Source organism: Bos grunniens, chromosome 9 (genome assembly GCF_055505025.1).
Source record: "Bos grunniens cultivar Pamir isolate PY7600 chromosome 9, Bosgru_T2T1.0, whole genome shotgun sequence".
In the NCBI taxonomy this organism is placed as follows: Eukaryota; Metazoa; Chordata; class Mammalia; order Artiodactyla; family Bovidae; genus Bos; species Bos grunniens.
In genome coordinates this window covers 73,555,260-73,572,796 of record NC_141173.1, presented here as the reverse complement: position 1 = coordinate 73,572,796, position 17,537 = coordinate 73,555,260, and the positions used below count along the sequence as shown (strand labels likewise).

Here is a 17,537-nt window from a genome sequence, read left to right as displayed (position 1 = left end):
CCTTCTCCAGGGGATCTTCCCAACTCAGGGATCAAACCCAGATCTCCCACATTGCAGGTGGATTCTTTACCATCTGAGCCACCAGGGAAGCCCATACATACATACATACACACACATATATATATATATTTAAATTTTTAAAAGAATGAAATTTTGCCATTTGCAGCAATAAAGATGGACTTGCAGGGCATTATGCTAAGTGAAATAAGTCAGAAGGAGAAAGACGAACACTATATGACATCACTTATATGTGGAAACAAAAATAGAATCAACTAGTGAATACATCAAAGAAGAAGCAGACTCATAGAGAACAAACTAGTGATTGATCACCAGTGGGGAGGGAGAGATGGGGAGGGGCAATATAGGGGTAGAGTATTAAGAGGTGCAAACTATTAGGTAGAAAATAAGCTACAAGGATATATTGTACAACAGGGGTACAGAGTCAATATTTTATAATAATTGTAAATGAAGCATAACTTTTAAAATTGTGAATCACTATATTGCACATGTATAACTTATATAATATTATACATCAACTGTATTTCAATAAAAAATTACATGTTATATTATGTTACCAACTTTGTAGAATAAAAATGTGTAGAAAAAAAAGGCTGAAGGGTACCTGTCCCTAGTTAACAGAGTTAATACTCACTCCTAGTCAACAGAATAGATATCACCGGGTTATGGGATTATGGGTAATTTTTACTGACCTTTTTTTGTGTATTTTCCATCTCTTTAAAAATAAACACATTACTGTAGTCATCAGGAAAAGAAACGTTATTTTAAAAATCCATGTTTAGGGCCTTTTCAGGTGGCTCCCATGGACAAAGGAGCCTAGTGGGCTATGGTCCACAGAGTAGGACACGGCCGAAGTGACTTACCAAGCACGCACTGGTGGCTCAGTTATAGAAAGTCCGCCTGCCAGTGCAGAGGATGGGGTTTCCATCCTGGGTCTGAGAGGATCCCGTGTGCCTCAGAGCATCTGGGCCTGTGTGCCAAAACAATGGTGCCTGGGAGCCACAGCTACTGAAGTCCACGAGCCCTAAGCCCATGCTCCTTGCCCCGAGGGGCCACCATAATGGGAGGCCTGCGCACCTCAGTGCAGAGTGGCCTCTACTCGATGCAACTAGAGAAAAGCCTGTGCAGCAACAGCCACCTGCACAGCCAGAAATAAATAAATATTGTTTTTAAAAAAATCCAATATTCAGGAAAAAAGGAGCAATTATATGCATTCTCATTAGCTATGAGAACTTCTAACATTTTAATTCTAAGTATGTAATTTATAATGTGTGTGGTGTATTTTAAGTCTAGCAATAGTTTACTAAATTATATAAAAACTAACCTGGAACTGTCATTCATTTACAAATTCTACTTAAATTGAAACATCCATCTCTATTATCCTTTACATATTTCAGAAAGACATTATGCCCATCTTAATGATCCTCATAACTATCTTGCAACAGACAACCAACCGCAACTGAAAAATACACCACCATGGGCACAAATTGTAACAGGCAATGAAAAGTTGCCTATAATTATAATTACAGCTACCCAAAGAATGCAAATAATTAAGAAGAGTTTTTGTTCTCCAAGTTTTATTCTGCTGTTTATTCATTGGAATGGCTTGGCAGTTGCGAGTTCACAACTGTCTTGAGACTGGTTCATTAAACTCTAATCTGATTAGGGCTTTTTGTTTCTTTGTTCTCTGTGTCCTCAGGTGGCGATTTTTGGCTGAACATTACAAATTTTTGCCCCATGTCAGGTAAAGAAACACAATTTTGCCTGTGTATTACATAATCAGGACACAATTTTCAGGCCTCAATCCTAAAAGGCAACTCTACTCAACAGAGTTCCATTTCTATTCAAAACATCTTCAACAAATAAATCTTGTTACATATGTAACAAAGCACTACACAGGCATTTATGTGGGGATAGCCAGATGTGTCTAATTTCCCAAGCATTTACTAGTTACACTTAACTTGCTTTTTAAAAATTATGTTAAAACTATCATAAATGTTATTTATCTCAAGAAATTCAAGACTGATTTCATGAAATTTGGAGTCAGATAGCAAGATGGGTGGAAAACATGGTAAGGGAGATAACTTGTCAGGAAAAGGGGAGTATAATCTACTGTTGCTGCTGCTGCTAAGTCGCGTCAGTCGTGTCCGACTCTGTGCGACCCCATAGACGGCAGCCCACCAGGCTCCCCCATCCCTGGGATTCTCCAGGCAAGAACACTGGAGTGGGTTGCCATTTCCTTCTCCAATGCATGAAAGTGAAAAGTGAAAGTGAAGTCGCTCAGTCGTGTGCGACTCTTCGCGACCCCATGGACTGCAGCCTACCAGGCTCCTTCATCCATGGGATTTTCCAGGCAGGAGTACTGGATTGGGGTGCCATTGCCTTCTAGGGTCAAATCAAAAGGAGAGGATCACAAAACTATCTGGAAAAGGCTTTCCATTAGAAATGTAATAAGGACCCAGCAAAATCTTTAATGGTGTTCCTAGACAGGTGGCACTAGTGGTAAAGAACCTGCCTGCCAATGGAGAAGACATATGAGACACAGATTTGATCCCTGGGTTGGGAAGATCCCCTGGAGAAGGGAATGGCAACCCATTCCAGAAATTTTCCCTGGAGAATCCCATGGACAAGGGGGCCTGGTGGGCTACAGTCCATAGAGTCACATAGAGTCAGACATGACTGAAGCAGCTGAGCACAAAATCTTCACTACTGAAAAGCAATTATGAGTCATCATGCTATGCTGGTGGGCAGAAAAGATTGTGGGAGACCGTGGCCAGTGAGTAGGCTCCAGCCCAGCAGTCACTGTGGATTTTACCCTATCAGTCAGTTTAGTCACTCAGTCATGTCTAACTCTTTGCAACCCCATGGACTGCAGCACACCAGGTCTCCCTGTCCATCACCAACTCCCGGTGATGAGTCAGATGAATCAGCTGTTCGCATCAGGTGGCCAAAATATTGGAGTTACAGCCTCAATATCAGTCCTTCCAATGAATACCCAGGACTGATTTCCTTTAGGATGGACTGGTTGGATCTTCTTTCTGTCCAAGGGACTCTTGAGAATCTTATCCAACACCACAGTTCAAAAGCATCAATTCTTCGGCACTCAGCTTTCTTTATAGTCCAACTCTCACACCCATACATGACTACTGGAAAAACCATAATCTTGACTAGATGGACCTTTGTTGGCAAAGTAACATCTCTGCTTTTTAATATGCTGTCTAGGTTGATCATAACTTTCCTTCCAAGGAGTAAGTGTCTTTTACCCTATGCTGCTGCTGCTAAGTTGCTTCAGTCGTGTCCGACTCTGTGCGATCCCATAGACGGCAGCCCACCAGGCTCCCCCATCCCTGGGATTCTCCAGGCAAGAACACTGGAGTGGGTTGCCATTTTCCTTCTCCAATGCATGAAGGTGAAAAGTGAAAGTGAAGTCGCTCGGTCGGGTCCGACTCTTCGCGACCCCATGGACTGCAGCCTACCAGGCTCCTCCATCCATGGGATTTTCCAGGCAAGAGTACTGGAGTGGGGTGCCGTTGCCTTCTCCACTTTTACCCTATAAGCATAAATAAATGTCAGAAATTTTTGACTTTAATGAATGCATTCAGAATTTTATCATCAAAAAAGCACCTAGAAAAGACAAGTTGTTCTGCTAGACTTATACATTTTATGTTCTTTAAAAAATAAAATTGTATTTTTATGTGTTTAATAGTTTAGGAGATCTAAAAGCCTTATTCTGGTTCTGGAAAAAATTCAGGTGAATATGGAATAAAAATGAAAACATATATCAGGGTAAGAACCCAGAACTTAGCATATTCTGCATGAGACATGAGTCCCGAAAGAGCAGGGTAGGCATATGGCTCTAGAAGATTCTAGAACAGTGGCTTCTGAGGGTGTGGTCCACTCTCAGGTTTCACCTACAGTCACCTTTCCTGACAGCGAGCCACCATCTAGACACCCAGCTTTTAGGTCCTGGAGTAGCAGGTAGTTTAGTGGAGACATGTGCTACATTAAGAGAGGTTCTAATTGCAATTGGTGTTGTAATATTTACATTGTTGAAGATGTTTGGTTCCTTTTTTAGGAGCTGAATATGAAAATTGTCTGCCAGGCTGGCTGTCAACCTATGAATGATGGGCCACACCATATGATCGAAACAGGCATGATGACAGAGTCTGGAATTTGGTCTGTGGAAGATCTCCTCCTGTCTGTAAATACACCAAAATGAAATATCCTCAGTTGAAAAGAACCAATGAACTGTATTTTAAAATCTACAGAAACGCACCGGTATCCCCATCACCATAATATGCCTCCAGCTTCTAAGTCTGTGACACTCGAAAGAAACAGGAAACCCATCTCTTTCTTAAGCTTCAGATGACTGGGGGCTTGAAGAAGGATCAGAGAAACCCTTCCAGGCTCTCTATTTTTTTAGTTTTTGGTGCTTACCATGCACTTCTAACATTAACAAGCTTAGTTCCCTGATGCACCTTCTGGGCCAAAAGATAAGATTTTCTTTCCCCTGAATCACGTTTTCTCAAATATTTTTCAAAGCTGAGGTATAAGCCTTTTAATAGAATTATGCAAACGTTGCCCTAACTTCAAATGTTTTCGGAACTAAACGCCTCTTTGAAGAGTCTCTGTATTTGCAATGTCCACATGAGGAAACAAAAGCTAGGAACAGCAGGCGATGAGGGGGACAATGATGACACCTCAAACTCCAGTTTTATTTGTCCCCAAAGTTACTTTGTGTAAATTCAAAGCAACCTCTGCTTCTCAAAGGTCAAACTCACTGGGATGAAAATGCTGACCGGTCATTAAGGGATAATCCTCTTGGCAGAGTAGAAGCCCAGCTCGAATGCACCTCACTCCTGATTTGAACTGTCTGGATGATGGGATAAAAACATCTAAGGGCCAAGCCCCCAGGGCAATGAACAGTGAACACTTGCATCCCTCCCAAAACTGAGATGCAAAAGTACATTTGAAAAAAAAAAAGCCTTGGATTGATGAGAAACAACTTAGTATTTCCTAGGTTTTCTCTTAAAATAATGGAAAACTTTTTTTTTTTTAATGAGACTCAGGAAAAGATAACTATAACCGATTTCTTTCAGGGTAATACACACTTAACATTTCAGCCAGAGTAAGACCCCTTGTTTAACGGAAGACTAGTAAATTCATGTTTGGAAAATATATTTCAGAAAAGCATGCCAACTGTCCTGATCCCATAATTCTTGGGTATTCTGCTTGTGGGTTAAATAAAAATCACATACTTAAAATTGCCACAGGTCCATACCACTGTCTTATTACTCACCTTGAAACTAAGTGTTGATGAATAGTGCTGGTTTTGTTTTTTTTTTTTGGACTCAGGTAATGTTGCAACAAGAAAACAGTGTGTATAGTTTAAAGCAGTCCCCTCTGCTCTACACCTAAATGATGCAGATTTTAGGCCATGGCCACAGCTCCAAAGCAGCTCAGAGCACCCCAGCTGCCCTCCGAGTTGACCCCTTTCCATCAGCTAGCTATCCTCTCTTCAAGGTGAAAGTCCCTGTTGTCCCTAACAGCAGTACTGGAAGGTGAAGTGTTTGGCAAAGCAGCCTCAGACAAAGGATGGGTATAGAGAGAAGCAGCACATGGGACCTGACCCCAGTTCAGCTTTTGAGGGTCACTAGCTAAGGATGACATTTACTGCAAACACATCATTTCCTCGTAATGAGGTCTCAACTGAAAAGCCAAGTCCCATCAGCTCTCCAAAATCCATGTTGATATTTAAAAACACACACGAGAGGACAAATTCCCAAAACTCCAGCCCTTTCTCTCTCCTACAGTCATGCCTGCCTGCCTTGGCACCGTCCCTATGAGATGCCCTTAGCAGACACAGCTCTGTGGCTGCAGCTGGGAGATGAGTTGCTTGCCCAGAGTGTATTTGCCGCCGTCCGTCTGGGCAATGTTTTTCGGCGATGTGCACATTCAGCTAGCATCTCTGCCAAGGAGCTTAAGTAGGGAACAGTGGTAGTTCCAAGTATGCAATCTGATTTCAAAATCAAGTTCCTGTGCTTCTGCTGTATCCGAGTGTCCCCAGTCATGATGGGCTTGACTGTCACTCTCTCAGCTGCTATGTAACTTCGCTTGCAGGTTGCTTGATATTTATCTGGCTTTAAAACTGGCATATCTAGGTCAGCAGAAGTGGAGGAGTTTCTTCCTTGATTTATTTGTTCTTGTTCATGTTCAATTATGATTAGAAGCCATCTCTACATAGCTGCTCTATAATTTGTACCCTGTTTGCTTCTGGGATTTCTTCTAATAGCACTGTTCCATAGAATAACATTAATATTATGAAAATGAAATCCATTTTTACAGTTTAGCATGAAGCGGATGGTGTTCTTTTATTAAAAATTGCTGAAGGCTGCAATTTGCAAGTAATTAGTTAATCCATGTGAGATTTAACCTTCACGTGTATTTTCTCCTAGAGAACATTTTCCTATAAGCAGAATGACAAAAATGAAAACTTAAATCCAAACCAAACACACCTATCAAACTAATTCAGACCACAATAGCAACATCTCTCTGTTGCCCATATATCTCTGAAAAACGTGGCTCCCCACTTTGGTCTGAAATGTCAAGTTTGTACCAAAAAAAAGGAGAGGCTGCTGGTGTTTTTTGTTTAGTGGGCTTATTTTCTCCCCTAAAATAACATGGGAGCTTCCTTGGTGGCTCAGATGGTAAAGAATCTGCCTACAATACAGGAAACTTCATAGACACAAATCAATTGCATATTCTTTAAAAGAAATTTCTTCAGCAAAGTTTTTAGATAGGGTCATTTTACAATTTTAAGTATGGATAACACAGCAAAGAGAAAAAAAAAGATGTTTTGGCTGGTACACTTGGGTGTTAGTTTGCAGTCTTGAAGCTAACTGGATAGCCATAGACTCTGGGTTGAGTCCAGGGAATGGCTCTAATTCTCTAACTGGTTCAAACTGGTTTGGTTGCCTGAGTTAGAAGTGCTAAAAGGGAACAGAAAACAAATATCCCTAGTGGCTGCTTTTCTGAGCATCATTACACAGGGTACAGTTGTGAAAGAAGGTCAGGAATGACAAGCAGACTGGATTGTGCCTCAGGGTATAAAAGATCAATTAGAACTATATGTATTGACTATACCATAAAGGAACCATCGATGTGTGTGATGAAGTAGCTTGTTTTCTAGTTTCACGCTTCTCAGAATTTTAAAATTCAGCATAGTTGTTGCAGAGTAAAGCATTTTCCACTGCTCTTATCATCTTCGAATGTGCCCTTCAAATGTGATGTTAGAACTGCTAAATATTAGCTTTTTCATTTTATTTTTCTGCCTCCCCTGTTAAAGGGTTAAGTGCTACAGAACCTTTTCGCTGTATTTACTCCTCATCTTTAGATCTGCACCAGTGCTGGGCACATAGTGCTTGCTCAATAAATGTGTGTGGACTAAATACCAATCAATCTCTGTCAGTTTTATGTACCATAAAGCTGACTGATGATATGCCTATAGCTTCCGAAACAACATTACATTATTTCACACTCACTGAACATCAAAAGCAAAATCCCCACTTTTTAATTTTAGCACACAGTATAGATAGCTAACATTTTGAGACTTTTAATATTCTTGCTTGAAATGAATGGAGGCCTCTTCCTCATATGGAGAGTTACTGATTGGTTATCAGTAACAGCTTATGAGATTGTTTATTTCTTGAATAGAGGCCAGAAATAATATTGGAAGAGAAAACTCTTTCCAAAGTTCCTTCTGAATGCACCATCCAACGAAAGAAAGCTGAGAAAACATTACTTCAAAGTGCTTTCAAGAAAGTGATGTCAAATTTTGCACTGATGTGGTGCTGCTTTTATTTCATATACACACACATTATCTGTTTTTAATAAAATGTTGATAGAGAAATCTTGTTACAGCTGGAAAGAAATGTGGAACAAATGTCCTCTTACAACTTGCAAACTTTAGCCAATATATTCTGGGTTCTTGGATTAGCAGGCTTGTCTCAACTGGGGTGTTTTCTTTAAAAAAGGCAGATTTCTAGGCCCCACCCTGAAACTTCTGATCAGTAGGAAAAGTAGGGTGCAGAAACCAGAAATGTTTATAATCATGCCATGTGATTTATATGCGAGCTGTCTGCATATGTTACTTTGAGAAAAATAGAAATGCCCTTATCAATAGAAGATCCTATAAGATCATGGCATCCTTTAAGCATAATTCTCATTAGATTGTAATTTAGGTACTTAGTTGCCAGACAAATACCTATAAGTTTTGATTACAAGAAAAGTAAAATGTCCAAGAGCCTATTAGACCATGCTCATCTAGTTCTAAAAATGTTGATCATTTCTATTTTTCAATAGACAGGCTTTTGTTTAAGTTGGCACTACAAATGCTGGCAGAAGTCAAATGCAGGGGGAAAAAAATCAATAGAAATATTTATTCATCATTTGGCAAATCACAAAATGTTTTCTCCCATGTCATCTGATTCTCAAAGTAACTCTGTGAGGGAGTCAGCATAGGTATGTTACTCTATTAATAATTTTGCATATGAGCAAACCCAGGACCAAAGAGATTCTCACTTGCACAATAAGTAGAATTAACAGCAAAGGGCCCATCCCTTCTGGGACTGCTCATGCCTAGTTTAGCATTTAATGACTCTTCATGATCCCCTGGGCTTCCCAGGTAGTTCAGTAGTGAAGAATCTGCTTGTCAATGCAGGAGATATAAGAGATGTGGGTTCAGTTCCTGGGTCAGGAAGATCCCCTGGAGGAGGAAATGGCAACGTACTCCAATATTCTTACCTGGAGAAGCCCATGGACAGAGGAGCCTGGTGGGCTGCAGTCTAGGGGGGTCACAAAGAGTCGGACATGACTGAAAGACTGAGCAAGCACACATGGGCCCTTACATATATCGAAATATATTTTCTCATTGCTTTTCTTCCCTGACTGTTTATCTCTGGAAATACTGCATGGAGAGATCTCAGTACATTGCCCAGCTCATGGTAACTAGGAGGAAGAAAAGGAGAGTTGGATTGTTATTGTTGTACTTAATATTAAATGAGATAATGTGTGTGAAAAGCCCTTTGTAGGTTATACAATAGTAAATATATACTTGCATATATTATTATATGCTTCTGTGACTATAGAATATATACATGTATTATTATTATCACCATTTATCTTTTCTTAGGCATTAAGGCTTCAAAACGGGAACTCTTGAGATCACCGACAACAAATTTGGTGATAAATTGTAAAATGAAAAAAATGGAGGAAGGAATACATGCAGAAAGAAATAATACTTTTTAGAGTAAGAAATGAATTACAGTATGTTGAACTTTGAGGAAGTACTCAAATTGAAGTTAAACTGTGGGAAGAGATTTATGACTTGTTTCCAAAATGTCCCCAAATGGCACATAAATAAATAAGTATACACAAGCTTAGAGTGTCTCCTTTTTTTTGTTTTTTCTCAGAAAAGTTATTGTAGTTGAATTCGATCCCGCCTGAGATGTTGGTTGCTTCAGAGGAACCACACAGACTGGCGCCTATGCTGTGAGGTATCCTGACTGGATCAGGTCTGAGGGTATCTTTTCTATTCTGGAAGCAAGGTGGCATTTCTCAGCAGGATTCTTTGCTACTTCTCACAGCCTGATAAGGGAATGTAACACAGCCTGCCTCACAGCCTTGTTATTTTCATCTCTTAATATTTTCTGGTCTCTGCACCTCATCTACATGCCCATAATTCTGTATTGCCGGTTGTAACCAAATCCTACCTTGGAAATGTCAAACCTGAGTGGAAAAGAGAGCAGTCGTTCCAACAGCTGCTGCTCTGGGCTGTTTTGCTGCTGTGTCATAGCATGAGGAGTGTTTAGACATAAAGTTGAATTACCAGAGTCTTTTCATCAAACAAACACTGCCTAAGAGTGGTGTAAATAAGTGACGTGATGCCTCAATGAAGCCAATTGTTCCAAATAGGAGCGAAGTAAACATCAACTTACTACATGTGCAAATCTTGGCATATATTAGAATGTTGTTGTTCAGTCGCTAAGTCATGTTTGACTCTTTGTGACCCCATGGACTATAGCCCACTAGACTCCTCTGTACATGGGATTTCCCAGGAAGAATACTGGAATGGGTTGTCATTTCCCTCTCTAGCAGATCTTCTTGGACCATGGATCAAATCTGTGTCTCCTGCACTGGCAGGCAGATGCTTTACCACTGAACCACCTGGGAAGCCTGCATATTAGAATAATTTTGTATAAAGGTCTGAGGGGCTTGAAAGACTTTTTTCTCATCTAGTTGAATCTGAAAAAGAGAAGATAAAACTTATCGTGGCTGATAAGTCCACAAATGTTATGCATCTCACAGCAAATTCTGATACACATTATTATTTTGACCCACCACTGATTGCAGTACGAATTGGACCTAACTTAAACTTGAATCTGGATCAGATCATACCTGATATGCTCAAGTCACTTGGCACATTGGCTGCCAGTGCTTCATTGATCCTGACTAAAATGCCCACTTTAGAAACTCATAAGTTTTAGCCCCTTCTGCTGCTGCTGAGCTAAGTCACTTCAGTCGTGTCCGACTCTGTGTGACCCCATAGACGGCAGCCCACCAGGCTCTTCCGTCCCTGGGATTCTCCAGGCAAGAACACTGGAGTGGGTTGCCATTTCCTTCTCCAATAGCCCCCTCTAGAATTGTATAATGGGATTTAAAGGAGATTTATGAGCTTCTAGCCCCCTCTAGAAGCTCATAAATCTCCTTTTAATCCCATTATACAATACAATACCCACCCGATGCCAAATAAAGGGTGCATCAAACAGTAGTTGAGAAACAAAATTCAGCATGCTTCTCTAGAAATTCTTACATCTATTTCTTTAAGGGAAAATTTTAAATTGCTGGGAATGGGTACTTTTTCCTCTTCTTGAAACTTGTAAGGAGCTTAAAAGCAAAAGACATTTCTTCCTGTGACATTTCCCTCCAAACAGAGGTAAGGAGAAACAGAAGACATAAAAACATGATCATCCCCAAGCCCACTAACTAATCTGGTCTTTTGAACCAGAAAGAAATAAAAATATTTCAAATTCTTTGCAGATATCTGGGATTTCAAGATGAAGCAGACTCTCTAGTCTCTCCACTCCATTCCTTTGCTCCCATATCTGAACATCTTCAGGCCGATAAACATCTACCCACAATAAGAGCTTGGTTTACTAAGCATCTACTGGATATTGCACCCTGGACTAGAAGTTTCACAAATCTCACTGCATTTGGAATTTTCAGTCCCTGGAGGTACTGTTTACACGCTTTGCAGGTAATAAACAAGGGTCAGAAAAGGTAGATACTTTGCCTAAGATGATAAGATAGAAAATTTGAAGCCAGGTCTATCTTCCTCCAATTCTGTGTGCTGTATTTCTGTCTGCACATCTGCACTTATGTGATTCGCTGCACAAAGGTATCGAACTTCCCTTTGTCTAGATTCTCTGTTCACTAGTTATTTGATTCTGCACTGGTCACTTAACTTCCTAAAAAATAAGTTTCTAAAAAATGGAAATAACAATTCTTGTTCCTCGTCTTTTATACGATTGTTGAAGAAGTAATATGAAATAACATATATACAGTATTTTCTAAGTGCTAAAAAAGCTTCCAAATCACAGGTGTGCATTACTTAGAGATAGGTTTGACTATATAACTGAAAAGTCCAAAATGATTGTGGCCTACATGAGAAGAAATCTGTTTCTCTCTCACATGAAAGGTGACCTGAGGGAAGTGGATCGGGGAGATCTTGGCAGGTGCCCAATGTATGGCACCCACAGTCCCCTGGTCAGGCTGTAATACATCACCCCGTGGTACCATATGGCCCCACCCACACTGACTACATCCAGCAGATGAGAAAAAAGTCTAAAAGAAGGGAGCACTTCTTCTCACAAGTGTCCTTTGCCAGAAGTTGAACACATTTGTACATTTCCCATTTCCCCATAATCTTAGGTTACCCACTAAAGCATTTAGAGACACAAATCATGTTCAGATGACAATATTGAATAATAAGGCTTTTGAGGCAATGAGTCATTTTCCCTTTGAGAGCATAAGTGATACTTGCAGATTCTTTCTTTTTTTTCCTTTTGACTGCTGGTTCTTAGTTCCCTGACCAGGGATCAAACCCATGCCCCTGCATTGGAAGCACAGAATCCTAACATCTATACTGCCAGGGAAGTCTTCTGATTTTTTCTAAGAAAAAATACACATTAGATATTATGCTCATTACTAGGGTGAATATGTGAAGCACAGAGTGACTGCCCTTCTACCCTTTTTTTTTTTTTTTTTTTTTGCACAAAGCAGCTGGACAGAAAATATAAAACTCATCCAATCGCCAAATGTTGGCAGGAGAATATTCCAAACATCCTGAAGAATGACTTCAATGTGGCTTTGAGGAAACATAACTAAAACCAGCATTCATCAACCAGAGAACTATAACCAAAAATCTAGAACTTGAAAAATTGCGAGGTAAGGAGAAATAAAAATTCTTTCTAATTCTTTCTAGTAGCTGTGTGAACAGTAAACCATGGGGGCTCAGAGTTTATGTAGAAAGACCAACCACGCAACTGTGGAGAGAAACTGAGAGAAAGACCAAAGTCAAAGCGGACTCCAAGGGGCCTGAGTAATGGGCAGGACCCAGGTGCTCAACAACGAAGTGAGGCAACGGGAGGAGTTTGGCGCCCTGGGACAGAGGGAGGTTTAGGCACTCGGTTATAAATAGCCCAACTCAAGCAGCCTATCTAAGCAGCAAAGGAACTGAACAGTATTCAGAGCAGCTGCAGGTGAGCCAAAGTGCCAGGCCTGGCAGCCCACACACAGCTCCAGACAAGCCCCACCACCCAGGAGACCCGAGTCCAGGTTGACACCGGACACCGGAAGCTCCGCCCCTGCTGCCACAAGCCCCAGCTGTCACTGTCGCCCTCACCAGAAAAAATAAATACTGTATTCCATACGCTCCTGCTTCTCACTTCCCTCTTCAGATAAAGGCCACCTGAGGGGCAGAGCTGGGTCACAGGCTGCAGAGGACCTGGCGGAAGGCTCTGGTTTCTAGCTGGAGGATTTGCCTGTGAGTCCCCTCCTCCCAGAAAGCAATTCTCCAGGGCTTCAGCACCAGCAAACCCCAAGATATTCTTGTAATTATTCCTTTGCTCATTACTAAGTGCTCGGTGAACCTATTCTTAAAAGGGACATAATTTTCTTCTCTACTTCCAGCTCTAGACCAAGTTTCTTTTGACTGTGCAGCTGGGCCCGTTTCAAACCAGATAAAGGCCTGAAGCAGGGCTGTGAAAACTACATCACTGTTTGAGAAGCAGTTCTTTGGGGCAGGGGAGGGCCGGCGCGGGGTAGGGGGTGGGGTAATGAGGGAACAAGAAGAATAAGAAAAACAAGATATTTGAAACTTGGGAATATAATATTTCCAGAGAAGGATTAATACTAGTCTTCACATCTTCATTTGGACTTCCCTGGTGGCTCAGCTGCTAAAGAATCTACTTGTAATGTGGGAGACCTGGGTTCAATTTCTGGATTGGGAAGATCTCCTAGAGAAGGCAATGGCTACCCACTCTGGCCTGGAGAATTCCACAGACAGTATAGTCCATGGGGTTGCAAAGAGTCAGACACGACTAAGGGACTTTCATTTATTCAGGTGTAAGAGGGAATGCACACCACATAAATGACAAATGGATAATTTAAATTGCTAACATTAGTATTTAAACATTGGGAATTTGAGAAGCATTGGTTTGGCACTCCTTAAGAATAGTCATTATCACCAGGTAATTATTAACTCTTCATTATTATTTATTGAGAGGTTACTCATGCTAAATGCTACTGTGCAAAATGCTTACTTTCAACATCTCATTTGACTTTCACAATAGCGACTTTAGGCAAGACTAGATTCAGAGAATTTAAGTACCTTGTTTAACCGGTAAGGAATTCCAGCATCGTAAACACTTCTCTAGGAAGCTGTCTGCTTTAATTTAATCTCTAAGAAGACAAAATGTCAAGTTAGGACCCTGGAGATCCACAATACAACAATCTGCTCCAAATAAATTTCATTTCATGTGTGTCTTTGTTTTTCACGGATCTTTAAAATGGCTTGCTATGTCTTCCTTGCTGGGAATTAACCTTCAGTGTTTACAAAATTATGCACCTATGTACAAAGGCACTTATTCTAGGTCTTTTTGTTTTTGTTTTCCATAAGAAGGAAAGAACTAGAACTCTAATGTCATCAGTTAGGAACTTTATAAATAAGTTTTGACAGACCTACATAATTACATTTGTAGGTGAATTATTTTAAAGATATTTTAAGATATTATTTGAAGCTTAAAATATCTAGATGAAAAACAGTGGTTGTGGTGTGATTCCATTTGAAAAGCTGGACACACAGATTTATATGCCTGTAGATGCGTAAAACACTTCTAGGAGGATGTGCAAATGTGGCAGGAAGGGAAAGGAATTTGTAAAGAGCAAGGGAGACTTTTACCTTTCAGTTTATATCTTTATCATTTCAGTGTTCTATTTTTACAGTTACTAAAAGGGAGTGTTTTCAGTAAATTCTCTGTGTTTGAAATGCTGCTGAGCCTTTTGAAGAAGCTATGTTATGCCTTTCTATCCTTCATTTTTAAATTATAAAGCTGAAGAGAACTTTGGCTTTTCATACTGAATGTTTTTATACAGTCTTGATTCTTTCTTCAATGTTTGTGGCTAAAGCAAATTGCACAGTATTAATATGCATACATTTGCATATTGGTCAAAGTTTCCCTCTAAATAAAAAGAACAGAGAATTGAACGCCTAGAAATGGTTAAAATGGTCAATTTCATGTTATATATATTTTAACCACAATTTTTTAAAAAAGATATAGAATTTCATAATATGAAGTACTGAATGGAAAGGTAAGACTTCTTTGGTGCCTGCTAGGGCCAGGCCCTGTGAAAAGCGTGTTGTATGTTTATCTCTTTGAATCTTCAGACTTTAACAACCTTGCTGCTTTTCCTGCCCATCTCACAGAGAACACTGAATGAAATGATTTGCCCAGGGGCCTGCAGCTGGCAAGCAGTGAATGCAGAGGAAGCCCAGAAATTCTGATTCCAGACACAGGAAGCCATGTGTTGATATATTACTCTTCACAGCCTCTGTAATTCAAATGAGTTTGACTGCTGGAAATACACCTGTGACATTCCCAAAGAAACTGACTCACTCCTTGTATATATATACACAGTGCAACGTGAAGCTTAAAGACATTTAAAAAATTATTTAGCTCTCGTATCTGGGCATTTTAGGGCTAGGTTTTTCTGATTTATATAAAACAAGTTTGGACACCAGTACTTGATATTCCTAGTTATTAATTTGTAGGTGGTGTTTTCCATATACAATAAGTAACTGGAGTACACCAGCTAATTAAATTTTCTGGCTATATCAGTGATGAACAGAAAACTTTTGTTTTCATCCTTATTACCAAAAACATTTGAAATATGTTAGTATGCCTTCTTTTCTTAGTAAAATAATAATTAAGTCTTCTTCTGATAAAATAATTTCTTGTGCAATTATTAACATACCAATAATCATTGTCTAAAAATATGTCAAGCTGAAAAAAAGGACCTAAAAATGTCCTTTTTATAAAATACTAAATCATCAATAGGAGTTTGTTTTAGGTAATTTCCTCATGTTTCTAAAAGTAGAATTTTCAAAGTGATCCTGGCTAAGTGGATTTCACTTAATAAGATTTGGCTAAACACTGATGTTTCATATAGTCCCACAAACATGTACGTCTTGAATTACTGAGTTTGGAGAAAGCTCTACATTTAGTGAAAGACACTAAATGCAGGACAAATACTGAAAGTATTGTTTGTTATTAATAAAAAGGATATCATGCTTTTACAAAATACACATTCCTGCCACATCCTAATCCCTTCTCTTACCCAGACACTCCCTTGGAAAAGATAGGTAGTTGTGATTCTGTTCTCTTTTTCTCCTCACCCACACTTTTACATGTTTTCTTTAGGTGTACTCACTAGTGTGTGTGTGTGTGTGTGTGTGTGTGTGTTACAAGATCCTTAAGAATCAGCTAATCAAACTTCTAGCTGTAGACATGCCTTCAGCAGTGTTCCCAACAGACTATAATCAAATCTGAAAGTTAATTCTTTCATTAATAGTTATAGGACAATATTGGACATTCTTCAGACAATTCTAGTTGCTATCATCCTTCTGCCACCAAAACAGTCCTAGAGAAACTCAGATCATGAACACACTCACTTTTCCACAAACAGACTTTACAAGTGTTCTTTGCCCAAGACTTTCCCTTATCCAGTTAGGGAGTTACTGAAAATGATAAAACCAGAGGCTGTATAAGGCTCCTTATAAGGTCTAAATAAAATACTTACTGAAATGTATTGCCTTGTCTTACATGACAGAGTATCCCAGACTGAATTTATTTTTAACATGAATGGAAGCAATGCACTTACATTATGTATTTGAATAGCACAGGTATCTACATCCAATTGTTCTCAGGTATTGACATCCAATGGAGCTATGCTAGAAGCCATGCAAAACGTGTTTTACTCCTTGTAGCAAAGTACTCAGCTCACAGGATGAATAAATGAAGACAGAATGACAAGCAAAAATATAATCATGATCTACACATACAATCATTAACACACTAAAAGACAGCAGGAAAACAAGAGCCCAGGATAACAAACAGGTAAAAGAAAATCCATAATTAGACCTTAAGAATGTCTTTAGTCGTGAAATGTGGATAATTTACCTGGTGATGCTGGCTGTGGGTTAGGAAACGTTCACCTCTCTTAAACTATCTGGTGGAAGCCAACCTGACTTCATGTTTTGCCAGTCTACCGGGTGTTTGCTGTACTGGGAATTATTAGCCAACCAGTTTGACAAGAGTTCTTTGTTTTTTGCACTGATATGATTTATTTACTGAGTTGCCTGAACAAACAGGTTGTAATTTAGGCTATTGTATGAAGAAGCCTGAAATTGTTTTTTGGAGAAGTTAGAGCTCTCTCCCAAGGAAGGGCTATTAGACAGTTACGGTAACTGATGAGAAATGAGTCTCTTAATGTCCACATGTCAGTGAAGCCACTGGAGGGTGGGGAAGCAACACTGCAGATTAATATGAACGGTGGAACATAACTCATTGAACAAGTTCCCTTTGAAAAAAATTCTTGGCCAAATCCTTCCTAACCTCTCTCCTCCCTGGGGTACTCTTAATAAACTGGAAGGGGAGTTTACACTGAAACCTTTGGTGCTTGTTACGAAGACATTTTAAATATTTTATTTGTAGGCAATTTGATGGAGAGAGAAACCAGGCTGCCTGTGGGAAAACATCACCCTTTGAAAGATCAAACTTGAAATCAAACCCCAGTTCTGCTATCGTTAGCCTCATGACGTCAGATGCTCTCTGAGTCTCAGTCCTCAACTGTGAAACTTATATCACCTATGTAAAACACTCATGGTTGTGTCTGGTACAGTG

At 39.7% G+C, this 17,537-nt stretch overlaps 2 long non-coding RNA genes across 3 annotated transcripts; one reads left to right on the top strand and one right to left on the bottom strand.

Annotated features, from left to right (window-relative positions):
- Window positions 1-1,578: 1,578 nt before the first annotated feature.
- LOC147366171 (uncharacterized) lies at window positions 1,579-16,905 on the bottom strand. Its single transcript, XR_015132409.1, has 3 exons — window positions 16,815-16,905; window positions 4,064-4,217; window positions 1,579-3,568 (listed from the first exon to the last, which is right to left on the bottom strand). It is a non-coding gene; the product is annotated as an uncharacterized LOC147366171 (long non-coding RNA).
- LOC147366172 (uncharacterized) lies at window positions 12,978-15,242 on the top strand. 2 transcript variants are annotated; one of them, XR_015132410.1, is made up of 2 exons: window positions 12,978-13,120; window positions 15,062-15,242. It is a non-coding gene; the product is annotated as an uncharacterized LOC147366172 (long non-coding RNA). The 2 variants fall into 2 exon arrangements; XR_015132411.1 differs by having other exon boundaries at window positions 13,018-13,187.
- Window positions 16,906-17,537: the final 632 nt, after the last annotated feature.